At 41.2% G+C, this 16,619-nt stretch overlaps 1 pseudogene; it reads right to left on the bottom strand.

Annotated features, from left to right (window-relative positions):
* Positions 1–603: 603 nt before the first annotated feature.
* The window catches only part of LOC130072002 (von Willebrand factor A domain-containing protein 7-like), a 33,954-nt pseudogene continuing 17,938 nt past the window's right edge, over positions 604–16,619 (bottom strand).

Below are 16,619 nucleotides of genomic sequence, written 5' to 3'. Positions count from 1 at the left end.
ATTACATGTTCATGTTGCAACATGTACTACATCATTCAATGCAAACAGAAAACAACAAGTTATTTAACATATGACTCTATGTTTATGGTGCATAACAATAATGCTTAAAGTATAAATGTCATTGTCCTTAAGGTTACATTTTGAAAAGTTGTACATTAGGGTAACTGGGCCATAAAATACTATTTTGTTTGTTTAGAAGTCATTGCAGATATTTGTAAAATTATATTGATATTCATTATAGTGGTAACATAATGGTTACACAATTTCCTCCTATATTTGGACAGAAAAAAGTATTATTGTAGATCAGAACTCTTTTTTTTTTTTTTTTTTTTTTTTTGGAACATCCATTTATATTTTAGTCATGCAGATATTTCACTAAACTAGTAAGAAATATGACAATCCTAACTGTCAAAATTAAATCCATGATAGATGAATGAGGTCACATAAAACTTTAATCTGTGTTTGTAGGTTCTGAATAAGCAGCATGGTTCTTCATTAGGATGAAATGCTTTGCTTTACACAACCTCACAGCTCTGAGAAATCTTTATAAAAATAATATTTATGGAAGGTAATATTTATAGAAGGATGGGATGAGAAAGAGAATGATAGGATGATTGTGTATTTGGTTGATGGACACCATATCATTACAGAGGGAATGCGTCACGTAGAAAAACGTATAAAAGCAGAGATGTCCACAGAGGGAGGGACATGCTGATGAGGCGAGAGCCTGCGCTAGACTTCATGGTGTAACTGCACCTGCCCACGTTCCCAACCTTGTCAACTGCGGACAAAGTCACGGAAGTTGAACAACAGGAGGCCTCATATAGACCCATCACACTGTCTTCCTCTTCCTTCTGGGTTAAATTTCCACTGCCTTGCTGGATGGAAATGCTCTCAATGCCTGTGCCTTTACCGTCTGTGATGTTGACAGACAGTTCCCAGTTTGATGAGCTGCAAGAGGAGGCGTAGCAAGTACCCTGTACATCGACAATTTCACATTTTGGAGGTGTCAAGTCAGTCACCTGGACGGAACAGTGAAGGATGAGTTAAAACAACAGCTTACTGAAGCATTAACTTGCCACATACAATTATAGAATATTTATAATAGACATTTACATTTAATTGATTAAAAACACAGTAAAAACTATAAAATTCTGAACTATTATAGCAATTTAAAATACATTGTAATTTATTCCAGTGATGGCAGAGCTGAATTTTTAGCATCATTACTCTAGTCTTCAGTGTCACATGATCCTTCATGAATCATTATAATATGCTGATTTGGTGCAACATTTCTTATCAATGTTGAAAGCAGTTGTGCAGCTTAATATTTTTGTGGATTCTTTGAAGAAAAGTTTAGCAAAGAACAGTGCTTATTTAAAATAGGAATATTTTATAACAATGTAAAAAATAAATAAAAAAAGTCACTTTTGATCAATTTAATGCTTCCTTGCTGAATAAAATAATGAATTTATTTAAAAAGAAATCATACTTACCACACACTTCTGAACGGTATATTAAATATAGGTCAACCACAATTTGTTTTGTGTGGAAAATTATTTGCTGCCATTGAAATTTAGATCTAAATGATCCATTTTCCTATTAATTCAGTCGTGTCAACAATTTTGCATTCTGGTGGGTCTGATAAATATAATTGTTTGATATTATTGTTTGTTTGCTTGCTTTTTTTCTACAGCAAAATCAGTGGAGAAGCAATGACTGAAATGACTCATGTGGCTTGTGTTTTGTTGAAAAATAACATTTCACAAATAAATATAGTCTTTCTGAAAGCATGTGAGGTTACCTTGGAGAGAACAGAAAGGCGAACGACAGCATAGTTAGAATCACTTCCTCCAGGTCCCTCTGCCTCGATGGTTAGCGTAACATCTGTGCCTGAGACCGTATCTGCAGGAGGAGTGAGAGACACTGTCCCTTGAGCACTGCCGCCACTCTCCAGATTGAGCCTGCGATGACAAAGAAACATGACTGTGACATGAGTTTTGCTCTTGATAAGAAAAGCTATAAAAACTTGTACGAGTCAAAACATCACTGAGTGATTTGATAAGTAAGTAGAGAAATTACGTTGATGGATGCATGATAGTGATGTTTTTGGCATTTTTGGCATGAATTGTGTAGGTACCGCTTGATCCGTTGGTTGTAACAGTAAAATTTAGTTTAAATTCTTGTCCTGGTAGCATGGAGCTGTCCGCTATTGCCTATAGATGAAGACATAAAACAAATGAGAAGACATTCAATTCGAGAAAATAGCATTATAATTAAACTAGATTTGTTCAAACAACTAGTGAGCTGCCTACTGCCTTCTAAAGGAAGTATTCTAACTTCCTTGGAACCTTAGAAGCGACCGATTTCCACACGAGAGACTCAACAACTCGAAGAGATGTCGCTGCAAGTTGGAGGGGAAGTTATTTTTAGATTAAAGATTACGAGGGCACATTAATAAAAAAAAAAAACTGATGTGCAATGTGCATGGATAAAATGTCAATTTATAATAAATACTGCAAATTCCATTAAAAACAAGAATTGTCCATTTTGATTTCATGGTGACTTCAAATAAGCATAAAAATACAGCACACAACAAATATTGAGCATAATCAATTTCCAAATTAAATTAACTAGTTTTGTTGATACTTTTTAAGGGCAATGGGTCTCATTCACTAGCCGTGTATATGCACACATCTGAGTAGAAACGTTTTCACATCAATACTTACATACTAAATTGTATTGTCATTTTACAAAAAAAAATATGAACAACTGAAACCTGTTACGTAATGCAGACAATGAGAGGATGATGGGTGATAAACAGGGTGTTTTATTGAACAATAAGTGGAGAGAATGATGGATATTACGGTGGGTGACGAGGCAGATGCACACAGGAGGGAATGGATACACTGGAAGGATGAGACAGGGAGATAGTCCACAATATGAAAACGAAACCCAACGATGAGCTGGGGTGAGGTGTCTGTAGTTATAGAGGCAGTGATGAGGGTGATGATGAGGTGCAGGTGTGTGTGATCATGAATGACGCGCAGGTGGGAGCCAATGAGGGTGATGGGAAATGTAGTGTAGAGGAGGTGACAAAGCTGATCTGTGACAAAACCACATTTAGGGCCCTAAGTCCTGACACTCCTGTATTTTCTTGTCTTCTTTTTCTTGTTCGGAGCGTGGTGGTCGGATCCTGGCACTCATGTCATGTTTGGTATCGGCTCTGTGTCGGGATTCTGACATTCATGCTCAGAGGTTTTGTCTTTTGTCATGAGTGCATGGAATGAGCATTTGCTCGTTCTCGTGTGCTCTTCTGTCCGTGTGTTTTGTGCTTTCATGTCATGGTTTGTCTTGTGCTGTTTAGCACGCAGCTTGTTTTTTACACTAGCTGTGTGCTTTCATGTTGTCATGTTTTGTGTGAACATGTGGCTTATGAGTGTTCTCATTAGCTGCGTGTTCATGTCTCGTTTTGTGTGAGCACATGGCTTGTGATTTGTTTTACTGGCCATGTGCTTCTAGTCATGTTTGTTGTGAGCACATGGCTTGTCATGTGTGTTTCCTTGTGCCATGTGCTCTCCTGTCAAATGTCTAGCCCCGCCCATCTTGTTACCTGATTATTGGTTCATTTGCCCCACCTGTCCTCCCTCGTTTGCTCTCCCTATTTAGGCCCTGTCCACACGGACACCGGTATTTTTTATAACCGTGACTTTTTTTTAACGCAGTCCGTCCGTCCGTTCGTCCGCACGGAAATGCACTGAAATGCACTGAAACCGAACATTTTTGAAAACCCCTGCCAGGGTGAGGATTTTCAGAAACGCCGGTTACAGTGTTGTCGTGTAGACAGTGAAACCGGGGTTTTTGCCTTGCGACGTCAGAGTGTGCGCCGTTATCCGCTGTGTTTGACGTCAGATTTGCGCTTCTGATTGGCCAACGTGGCTTTACGGTTAAGGTTTATATCGCCGCCTGCTGGCATGGCATGCTCTTGACCGTGCTTGATAGCGTGTTTTTGCGTTTTCATGTAGACGGAGACCGAGCATGTGTGGACGGGATTTTTTTTAAAACGCTGTAGAAAAAACCCCGGTTATAAAAATACCCGTGTCCGTGTGGACAAGGCCTTATTCTCCTTGTGTTTTCAGTCCTCTGCTGGATCGTCATTGAATGTTCCCTTGAGTGTTTCCTTGCTCTAGTCGAGTCATGTTGAGAAGTCTTCCTGCTTGTCATGTTTCCCCCCCTTGAGGTGGATTTTGTTTTATTTTTATTATTAATAAAGCCCATTGTTGTTGACAACTATTGACAAGAATAGTTGTCCTAAGAGGCAGCATATCTGAAGATACTGTATCTACCTTTTGGTACAGCTCACTAAGTTTTGGAACAGAAGAAATGTCATAATAGATCAAATAATAGTTTCAAAAATGAGTGTAATGTTCCAAAAAAGAATGCAGTTTGTACCTTGACAGTGACTTTGGACTGAGACATCTGTGTGGTGGTCTGCCTCTGGAACATGCTGGAGAAGGTCTTGTCTTTTCCTTTTAGCAAGACCACAAACTCTCCTTCTGGAACTTCTTCCACAGTAACTAGGAAATCTCCACCACCCATTTTCTCTATGGTTCCATTAGACACTTTGACCCCAGACACCTCCATGAGAGCGACCTCATGCACCTCTAGAACCTCTGGACCTTTCTCTCCAGTCAGTGTTAGTAGCAGCTTAACCGGTGAGCCTGAATAAAGAGCAAATAATCTTTTAACACCTCCATTAAAATAATTTTATAAGAATCGATTCTTATTTAAACACAACAGCGGTTTAAACCTGCTGACGGCCGCCCATCAATGACCGCATATCCAGGATGAGGTCCTTTGAATTCTTCCACAAAGTCGTAGATGAATGTAATCGCACTCTGACCTGAAAAATTAATGTTCTTTTAAATTTAAATAAATTTCTTTACTGTCTACATTACAAAGGCAAAGACTTAGGGCCCTATTTTAACGATCCAAGCGCATGGTCTAAAGCGCACGGCATAAGTCCACTTAAGGTGTGTCCGAATTCACTTTTGCTTCTTTAACGATGGGAAAAATGGTTGGTTTGCCCGATGCATGGTCTAAAAGAGTTGTCCCTTCATTCTCTTAATGAGTAATGTTTTGGGCGTAACGTGCAGTAAACCAATCAGTGTCATTTCCCATTTCCTTTAAAAGCCAGTTGCACTCGCGGCATGGCGGATTCGCTATTTACATGGCGGAATTTGCAAGCGGAAAGACTGAACGCTTCTCCAGAGAGGAAACGGATCTGCTCGTGCGCAAGGTTAAAGTGCGCAAGCAGACCATCTACGGGACAAGCCGGATTCCACCATATCCTATGTACACAATAATAATCTTTTACATTGTAATCCTTTCATTTTAAATATTTGGCATGTTTGGGCGCTGGTCCCTGTGTGTGTAATAAGCAGAGTCTACGCGTGTTGTGCACCCGCCTATAGGCGCACATTATTAACGCGCTCTTTAAATAACAAAAGATATTGCGCCATTGACTTTAGAACAGGTTTCAGTTTGACAATAGCGCAGTCTATTTCAGTTGCCTCAAAATAGCAACGCGCCAACAATACACCTGAACACACCTCGTTTTCAGACTAGCATGCCCATGGGTGCACAAATGGGCGCAAATGAATTTGCTATTTACACAACGTGGCACAGGACGTGAAAATGATAACTGCGTCGGGCTGAAACTAGCAAAAAACACTTGCCTGGCACCGCATTGCGCCGAGTGTATGATAGAGCCCTTAGTCTTTTGCATTGTATTGGTTTATTAAATATGTACATGATGGCTCACCAATCACTTTTATGGTGTAGGCCCGAGTTGTCGTCATGTCAATGTGCCACAGGCCCATCTCAGTTTCATTTAATTGGATCCGTTGCTGGTTTCCTACTTTCTGAATTGTTCCCAGAGGTCCGTTAGCAACAGTGTTAGATTGAGACACGCCTGGAAGCAAGTACATCCCATTAGATAATAGTGAAGGAACTTACTTTTATATCTTATATTGAAGCAGTGCATAATAACAATCAACAATCAATCAAATGAGTACAGCACAATATAATATAATCAATTTGAAACACATACTAGTTGTACACTTTTATTTACTGTTTTTATTTTTTTTTATAACTTACATTTCACTCTAACATTGTTAGTTTTAATTGAATTTTCTGAGTTTTTCCAACTGGATGCATTTCCAATTTTCGATTTGAAGTCTAATTGTTTATAAATGGCAGGTCAACAGTTTTACTAGCTATACTATCATTAACATTAGGAGAGATTATCTATAGTCGGTGAAACGTACTGTTGCAGCCACCACACTTTCATGAGACTAAACCAGATTTTCATTTCATCTTCTGTTAAAGATTTTATATTTAGTTGCTTGCATTCTGGTAAAATGTGCACGACACTACGATTTATCCTGGACTAAGATGGAATTAAGATAATACAAATTTGTCGGGATAGCTGAAATTCAAAATGACAGCTAATGGGGCCTGGGAATTCTAAAATAAATGTTTAGTGATTATATTCATTGTTAATATGAATATTATTTAAAATTAATAATGTATAATTAATTCTAAAGTAAAGGTAATGATAACCCACTAGTAATGACTCAAGTATTACCAAATGGAAGGAATGCTGATGGTTTTGGTAACACTTGAGTCATTACTAGTGGGTTACCATGATCTTCACTTTAGAATACTGATCCAAATAAATAGTAATTCCTTTAGAAGGATGTAGTAACATTTGAGTCAATACTATCCAAAACTTTACAAAACCTTCAAAAGCTTAAAATGACTTCAGTCATTACTAGTGGGTTACCATGATCTTCACTTTAGAATTATGGCCATTTTTTTTTATCAATTTTAGTTCATTTTCGTATTATGAAAATTGTTTGGTTACAATTTGTTGTTTGTTACAATTTGTCTAAAATGTTATTTTAGTTAACAAAAATGCTTTAATTTAGTTTTCAGTAATATGTGGTTCACATTCTACTAAAAGAACTTCTGAATTTACCTGTTGGGCTGCGTAGGTTGAATGTGAGGCTACTTCCTGTGATGTAGATTGTAGTGTTGGACACAGACTCATCTAGTAGAAAGGAGAAACTCTCCACACGTCCTGGATCCCTGGAGCGCTGAAGAATTGTCACCTGACAGAAGAAAAAGTGTGCAAACATTTGCAAGGAAAAAACTTTGGCTTTAATCATTTATACCAGTAAGCTGTTATAACTGTTTTGTTTGTGATATTTACAATTTCAAAATGACTAAGACGCTGATCATACCAGGGTTGAAGTAGAGGTATCAACAATGATATCAGTGGCTTGAGAGAGGCTGGACTTGGGGACCTCAATGGCTTGACCTCCAGAGGCCATGGCCATGTCATAATACACCTGAAAATCTGGCCCTGCCTTCAATGCCCTTCTCCTCCTGCTATATGTTGTCATGAAGAAAGACACCTGAAAAAAGAGGGCGAGAGATGAAAAAGTGGGAAACTAATGGAGGACTGGTGAAAATGTTGATGGCAAAGACTGAAAGTGAAACAACGATGGACAGTTTACCGTAGACTTGGTGCTGCGGATGAGGGCGTTGATGATATTCTCCAGGTATGTATCCTTTGGTGGAGCGTCGGTGAACACATATATTTGCGAGCAGGAGGGAGCGCCTGTCAGAGCCAACTGTGGGATAGACAGAAGGTTAGAAAATAGAAGAACCATGTTGAGTGGTCAATAAAAACCATGCACCTCTGCCCGCCCACAGCCCTGGGATGGAAAGTTAAAGTCGCCCACTCATCCAAGACCTGTAGGACCACTTCAGCCCTTGCAGGTCAGGCAGGCTCTGCCCTCCACTCCATGGCAGTCCTCCAGGTTTTTCAGGCCAAACTCCTCCGCTCCATAAACGAGTCTGGCCCTGACCCCGCTGCTTTCAGAGAGCTGAGCAGCACAACGGACTTGGCTGTGTGCGTTACAAAGGCAACCGCCCAGAAGATCGGCAGGGCAATTGCCAGCTTAGTGGTGTTGGAGTGCCACTTATGGTTGAATTTAAAGATAAAAGACACAGACAAAACTGCTTTCCTTGACTCCCCAGTCTCCCCCACTGGTTTCTTTGGCCCCACGGTGGATGGATTCGCCGAGCGCATTACCGCAGAACAGAAGTAGTCACAGGCAATGCGCCACTTCCTGCCCAAGCGCTCCAGCTCTGCAGCTGCTTCAAGTTGCCAGAGAAGTGTGCCGACTCAGCAGCCCACGAAGCCAGCACCTTTGACCGTTTAAGGCAAGTCAGAGCCTGAGCCTCAACAGCGCTCCCGCTCCACCAAGCACTACCCTTTTCCTGAGCCTCAGAAGCCTACAGCCGGACCACCCTCCAAAAAGTCGAGTCTGCACCCCCAACTCCCTGTTCCAGGTGTTGGAGGCGATGTGTTCATTGCAAGCACTGGGCCCGTTCATTTGAATGTTCATGCACCCATGCAACTGACCGCTGTCATAGTGGACAAAATAAAAAACAAACCACTTCAAAAAAAAAAAAATAGAGCACTTTTCCTCTTAACAATATGGACTGTATATGGCTCCGCGCACCTTTACGAAGTGCATGGATGCGGCCCTCTCCCCTCTGAGACAGAAGGGAGTAAGCATGCTGAATTACCTCAATGACTGGCTCATATTGGCCCACTCAGAGGCTGAGTTGAACATTCACAGATCTTTGCTCTTCAGCCATTTGGAATGTCTGGGACTCAGGATCAACCTTCCAGTCTTCCAGCCAGAGTTGGCCAGCTGCTTCCTGGGAGCAGTTCTCGATTTTGGCCCAAAGATGGGCCTGGCTCTCCACGGAGCATGCTCTGGTGATTCAGCAGCTAGCGGCTTCTTTCAGAGTAGGGGTATCACTCCCCCTCAGAGCATTTCAGAGGATGCTGGGCCTAATGGAGGGTGCATCATCTGTTATTCCGCTGGGCCTGCGAACACATGTGGCCCCTGTAGTATTGGTTGAAACCCAGCGCCCAGGTTCCAGCCCACCTTCGTATCAAGGTGGACCACGGCTATGTCATGGCCCTGACCCCTTGGAAGGACCCCCGTCTGTACCAGACCGACGCAGAATTGGGGTTGGTCTCCAGAAGGAAGGTGGTCTTGACAGATGCCTCCAACACATGTTGGGGAACTCTGTTCGAAGGCAGGGCGACATCCGGCTCCTGGTCGAGCATGGAGAAACAGCAGCATATGAACTGCCAAGAAATGCTGGTGGTTTTTCTGGCCCTCAAAAACTTCCTACCAGAACTGAAAGGGCACCATGTCTTAGTCTGCTCGGACAACATGGCAGTAGTGTCCTACATAAATCATCAAGGTGGACTCAGATCGAGGTGGCACAGCACCTCGAGAAAAACATGCTCAGTTTCGCGCTGTGGCTTGAACTGAGGTTTCAGCTGGGTTTCAGCCAATACTACAGGGGCCACATGTGTTCGCAGGCCCAGCGGAATAACAGATGATGCAGCCTCCATTAGGCCCAGCATCCTCTGAAATGCTCTGAGGGGGAGTGATACCCCTACTCTGAAAGAAGCCGCTAGCTGCTGAATCACCAGAGCATGCTCCGTGGAGAGCCAATATTTTGAACTACCATTGCACGGTAGAAAGCAAATTAACATATTGCATTACAGTCTGGAATGGAAACTGTTCAAAGGCTGAAAGAGCTGCACTGCAGAGGTTCATAAAAACCTCAAAAAGATCATCGGACTTCCCTTGAGGACATTTAAAGGCTTCGCTGTTGCAGCAGAGCTTCTATTAAGGACAGTACTCATCCCTTTCATGATCTGTTTGTACTACTACCATCTGGAAGACGCTACAGAAACTAAAGACTTGCACTTCCAGATTCCGAAAAAGCTTTAACCCAACAGCCATTTTTGAACTGAATTCCCTCTTCCCTGGCTGCCTCTATCCCCCCACAGCTGCTGACTTGTAAGCCATATTGTTGCAATATCATGCACAAGACACTTTAAGCTATTTTTATTGTTTAACTTATGGTTTTTATGTGTGTAGGTATGTGGTTAATATGGATGAATACAGTTTGTTTTCTATGAGAGATATCAAATTTTGTTGTATACATGCAATGACAATAAAGGTTAAATGATTAGTTCACCTCAAAATGAAAATTTCCTAATAATTTACTCACCCTAATGCCATCCAAGATATCCATGTCTTTCTTTCCTCAGTGGAAGAGAAAATAATTTTTTTGAGGAAAACATTTCTGAATTTTTCTTCGAATAATGGACTTCAATGGCAACCAACGTTTTGAAGTCCAAATCAATGTAGTTTCAAAGGTCTTTGAAGTGCTTCAACGGGCTGTGCACGATCGCAGCTGAGGAAGAGGGTCTTATCTAGCGAAACGATAGTCATTTAAAAAAAAAATATATATAAATATTATATATATGAAGAGTTCAGATGCAAAAGCCTCTAAGTGCCATTTTAAATTTTCTTCTAGAATGATTTTATCAAGCTTGTATATTTGAGTTCAGTAATTTCACTTAAATGACAAAGCTGGATAAAAAATATCATTCTGGATGGGAATTTCAAATGGCACTTAGAGGCTTTTGCATCTGAACTCTTCATATACACTTTTTAACTACAATTGGTCGGATTGAGCTGATCTGCAACCAAGCGGCAACCTCCCTGTCTCTCTCTTTAAACCAACACGGAAGTGAATTAAACTGCAATTCATCGACTGGCCGCTTGAGGCAGGCTGCAGAAGAGAGTCAAATCTGTATCTCCCCCATGTTAAAATGCCCAACTTTACAGCAGAAAAAAACATGTTTACAGCCTGGAGCAAAAAGTGGTTTTGGTCTATAGCTTATTTTGCCCTTCATGATAACTGTGAGGGGGGTGAATTTTTTTACAACTCATCCGTTTAAATTATATTAAGCCTGCATAATTAAGGGCGTGGCCACTTGAGTGACAGGTGGATTGCCGCTGCTGTCACTGCTAGCCGTTTGTCTGCTGTCTGTTAACGTCACCCTCAGCTAATTCCAGCTGCAGCAGCTGCTGTAACTTACTTACCATCTCTGCCGTGTTTGTGCTTTTTTCGGGATTATTTCATACAATTTAATACACGTATTATACCTTCGCCCACGCCGTTGGTATTCCGTCGTTGTCGAGTATGGAGAGAACAACCAGCGCTGTATTTCCAGTTGTTTTCCTCGCATGCACTAACGTTAATGGATGTCTGACAATTTCGTTGCTAAAAACGTCAATAGATATAGAGACCACACTACGGTGGCCGAGACAGCTCAACGCGCTGCAACTGAAGCAAACACATGCAAATAGAGAAAAACGTGTGCAAATAGAAAAAAACGCATGCAAATAAAAAAAAACACATGCAAATAGAAAAATACGCGTGCAAATAGAAAAAAACACCAGCAAATTAAAAAAAAACATCTTCATCAGTTTCACAACACACGTGTGCTCCAAATAAGGAAACGCGCTGCAAAAGTTCACAACACAACCAAATACAGAAAACGCGCTGCAAATAACACAGACCACAACGGAAATGTTTCCAGGGGAACCAAATAAGTGACGAACCCGGCTGAGACGTGCTTATTGCTCGTGAGCTTCCCTATGCCATACTCCCTTCGAAGGGCAGATTGCAGAGCCCTTTTGGAGTGAGCAAGGCTCTAGTGGGCTGTTAGGCAGCCGTGTGGAACGCACTTGATGAAGGGAGCAACGAAAGACAACGTGGGATGTTCCCATGACAACGCAGCACGGTGTCCATCAGCTGGTCTTACGACAGAAATATGATGCTGTTAACATAACGGATGCAAATACATTTTTATTTTTAGTTGACAAAAAAAGCTTTTAAAATATGCGTTATATATCTGTGTCTCAACTTTAAAATTTTGGACCCTACATTACCTAGCATTTCTTACGAAACTTTTCTTTATGAAAATGTAATAACATGAAACAATTTGTACAGTGTAACTGATGTATAGATAAATATATTTCATTCATGTTTTTCTTCTTTATCTTTTTTATTGATTTATTTTAGTTTCCAGCTCATTGTTCTTTTCTCATTTGTATTCTGATGACATTGAACATATTGTTAATACATTTTGTACATTGTATACAAGTTGTATGTCATAAAAAATGTAATCTCTGATTGATTTCCATTACACGAGAGTAGATGTTAAAACTTCATGCTGATTTGTACTCGGCTTTCGCCAAGATAAGCAAAACTAAGACGTAGCTTTACAGTAAACTATGCTTCTCCATCCATTTACGCTTCTTTCCATAAGGTAGTGTGACTCCCCTTCTGTCCGGCGTTAACGGCAGCAGTGTACTTGGCGCGTTAGCGCACGCGACGGCTGCAACTACAGGACCAGCACGACAACCGTCTGGATTGAACCGAGTAGGGGACATCTCTAGGGTCTTCAAGTGGGCACCTTCCGTCCTCAGTGTTTCGTCGACTAGCCCACGACACCTCAAGAGGGCTCGACAGTGACTCTGGCGTCCCAGAGTCACCCCCCTCCGTCCCCCACTCAACTCAGCCCAGCTTACTGACCTCTACATCCCTCCTGGTGCTGAGACCTAACCACAATATCACAATCTCTCCGCGACCCAACCATACGCGCCAACCCATTGACTAAGGCTGTCGAGCCCCACTGGTGCGTTAATATGCAGTTTCAGTGGACAACGGTTCCGTATGGCATACCACCTACCGCAAAACACAATATCTACCCAACCACCCGTCATTCACGCAAAATACACAGGAACGTATACAAACAAACCAACAGACTCTTCAAGTTTTAAAGAACTCTACGAAACCGTAGCGTGGCGGCCTGTACACAGCCAGCTAGAATCTTTCCGTCTCAACCACAGCCAGTTGCTGCTCCTTTCTGCTGCTTCAGATAAGTTCTTTACTGTGCGACGCAACTCTTGGCCACTGAATCCGACGTCTCTGAGGAACCGGGTTGTAGAGTGTGCCACAAAACCTCGACAACCCACTTCCACTGGATAAACCTGGACTCTCCATCCTCGCTGTTCTGCTTCAGTGGCCAGATGAGCATACCGCAGTTTCTTCCTCTCATATGCCTCATCTACCGCATCCTCCCATGGCACTGTTAACTCTATCAGTTGAACAATGCGTGCTGATCCAGACCACAAAACAATATCTGGTCGTAGGTTAGTGGTGGCAATCTCAGGTGGAAAAATAAGCTGTATGTTTTGCACAAACAAATAAATAAACAAATAAATAAAGTATAATTTTAAGCTGTAAGCACCAGCACGCATAGATTTATGGATATCTACTATGTCGGCATGTCCCAGCCGGGTTCGTCACTTATTTGGTTCCCCTGGAAACATTTCCGTTGTGCTCTGTGTTATTTGCAGCGCGTTTATGTATTTGGTGGTGTTGTGAGTATTTGGAGCACACGTGTGTTATGAAACTGATGAAGATGTTTTCTTAATTTGCAGGTGTTTTTTTTTTTTTATTTGCACGCGTTTTTTTCTATTTGCACGCGTTGTTTTCTATTAGCATGTGTTTTATTCTATTTGCATGTGTTTTCCTCAGTTGCAGCGCGTTGAGCTCTCTCGGCCACCGTACCACACTCATTATCCGGTACTGTTGCTCTCACGGAACAGATATGCTTATTTAACTTTTTAGTGTTAAATAAAAAGTACCGCCAGATGAAATCCTGTAGGTGTCAGTGCTTTCTCTCCGTCCATGCAGTAGATGCACACCCTTGAATGAGCGCGGATTTATAGTGCATTTACTTGAACTTTTGAGGTAATATCTTTAGTTTAACCCATTTGAGAAATTGAGAGGTGGCCAAAATCATATTTTAAAATGGACTGAATAAAGCTCTTTACGAACTTGACGTGCGATGCCATGCTGACTGATATGTATGTGCATGAATCACTGTCACACGCACAAGCTCAGAGCAATATTGTAAGTTACTGCATGATAATACATTTTTATAGCAGAATAATAATACATCACAATACACAGTCTCACTTTTAGTTACGTCTTTTAACTATTATAATATTTCGAATGGCAAAAACATGAACTTTAACTATTGGCTTTACTTCTTCAATCAGCTGTCACTTTAGGGCGAGGCCAGTAGCATATAGCATTAGCACCTCAGCTCCACCCACGTCCCGCCTCTTTCCCCATTTTATTGAAGGGTTGGTCAAAATCCCTTGCCTCTTCAAATACATATATAATCATATATCATTTTGAATGGTTATATACTTCCTTTATAAAAATCAATAATCAAATATATTCATTATCACATAATAATTTTTATATTCTTGTGCTTGTGAAATTATATTTTCTTAAATGCATGGATGCAAGTAACCAGTTTCTTTTAGGTGCATTCCAATCTTACTTTGAGATTGCACTTAGTACACGCAGGACACGAAGGCCACGGAACCCACAAGGCCGTTTGTCTCTTTCTCTGGGATCAGTAGAAAGGTTAGAGGGTCCTAAAGGCAGCGTGGGCACATATGATTCTTCGTTGGACATATGGTCAAGCTATATTGAGCGTTACTATCAAACTTGAATTGTTGTATTAAAATGTATTCTTTCCAGTATATTTCCTTCCTTGGGAGTAAATGTCAGTTATCTGTTTTTCTCCCAAACGAGTGAATGTTTTAGCATTATGTTTTGGTATACTTAACTGATAATAAGGAGCTCAGACTCTCTTCAGCCTTGATGGGAGCTGTTATTTGCTAGTGTCTGTTATTTGTGTGTGTGTGCGTATGACATTCTATGTAGGTTCTGGACGTTCGGACCAGACACCCCGGCGCCCTTCTCTAACCTGCGAGGCCACCACAGACCTAAATCCAATGAGTGGACGACAACTATCTTTACTAATGGCGATAGGCACCCCTATCTCCTCACATGTGTTAAATTGTTTAGGCTTTCATGTTTCTTAGCCAATGAGAATCATTCAACCTGTAAGCAATGACGTAGCTTAGACCTTGGAAATGGTATAACTGCTATGATTTTTGTAACTGTAAGTGGGGCGGCCTACGAACTCCTGTGTGAGTCTTGAAGCTGACTTCTGCTGATGGAAAATGCAAACTATCTTCAGTAAAACTTTTCTTTAATTTTTTATAATTCTGACTCCGGGTCTTCATTCTTCATATCTGGTTCTGGGTCTTTGACTGTATACCCCTTACAGTTATGGTGGAGGATGCGGGCAATTATTCTCGGTGACACCCCTGGCAAATCAACAAACAAGGTAGTAAGCTTTTGTTAATTGTTAGGGCTGTCTGACTGGAAGAGATTTTGAAGGAGAGCGGGAGAGCTTCACTCCGATGAGGCGAGTGAAGCTTCACTCCGATGAGGCGAGTGAAGGAGTAAGTTAATTATACTGCTGACAGTATAAGAAGTCGCTGAGAGCGTCGTTAAGGGTAACGGCAGCAGACAGCGCAAGCGAAGCGTGCTCTGTGGGGGCCCCGCTGGGCATTACTGGTGTAGCACCACCCCAGCAGAGCACGTCCCTGGGCTAGAGGTCCAGTGGCACCGTAAACCTGCTCAATCTCTTCCATCTCAGATAGGGGATCCCCGAACTTAGTGAAGTGAATCAGGCAGTTAGGGATACTAACAATAATAGGGTTGTTTGCCAGGGATGCATCAGGAACAATTCCGAGAGAAAAATTAAAAAAGTTGTGACCCAAATTGGCATGGACCAGTATATGTAACTGTGATTTTGGAGTATACTTTGCAGTTTCATCACGCAGAAGCCAAGCTGTGTTGTTCAAAGATCGCCGCCTCCATTTCTGCAATAACTTCAGGTGAGTATGAACCATGATTAAGATATGGCAGAAAAATGTAATAACTTAATCAGTAACCTGAAGAGTCCTGAAACAAATAGTGAGACAGGAGAAGCAAACGCTGTAAGCAGCTGTGCTCTAAAGCCCTCACTTTAAATAAATTTGCAGAAATGAAGTTGAGTAATGAAATGAAGAAAGTAAATGGTAGTCAGGATTTTGATTCTGATCGGAAATTTAAACAACTTGACTGGCTACAAACAAACAAAGAAACTGAAAAATTAAAATGTTTAGCCTCGTATTGCTTACGGTGATTACAAGAAGCAAGTGAAAGAAATTCTGGGTCTGGGATAATTTCCCTGGACAAGCGACTAAAGTTAAACAGGCACTTTGTGAAAACAACTTAGAATATTTTGCAGCTTATGAAAATTAATGTTCTGCCAATAATAATGATGAAGATTATGATTGGGCTATTATGATTAAATCCGCCACTGGTGGACTGTAAAAGAATACAGAGAACTGCTTAATCAGTAGCTCTGTTTGCATTCCTGAATGGGACACACTGCTTCAAGGGCGTGCAGTAAGTTGGAGCCGTTGAGGCTGACACATGAACCCACCAGATGACAGAGAGTGTTTTAATGGTGGTCATCAGGACCATTTAATACGTAACTCTAAATTCCCACCGAGAAGGTGTTTAAAAATGTGATAAAATGACAACACATTTCTGGTAATAATGTGAGTTTGAAAGTAGATCAGTGTTTAAATGACGATATTAAAGTTGTCGTCTGAGAAAGAACAAGAGATAAAACAAGGTCAAAAGATTGAAGTCTTAAAGTGAATCCTTTT

The sequence above is a fragment of the Rhinichthys klamathensis genome, unplaced genomic scaffold (assembly GCF_029890125.1).
Source record: "Rhinichthys klamathensis goyatoka isolate OS25496 unplaced genomic scaffold, OSU_Roscu_1.1 h1tg000469l_1, whole genome shotgun sequence".
NCBI lineage: Eukaryota > Metazoa > Chordata > Actinopteri > Cypriniformes > Leuciscidae > Rhinichthys > Rhinichthys klamathensis.
The sequence above is the reverse complement of the archived record's forward strand: the minus strand, read 5'-3'. Positions and strand labels throughout refer to the sequence as shown.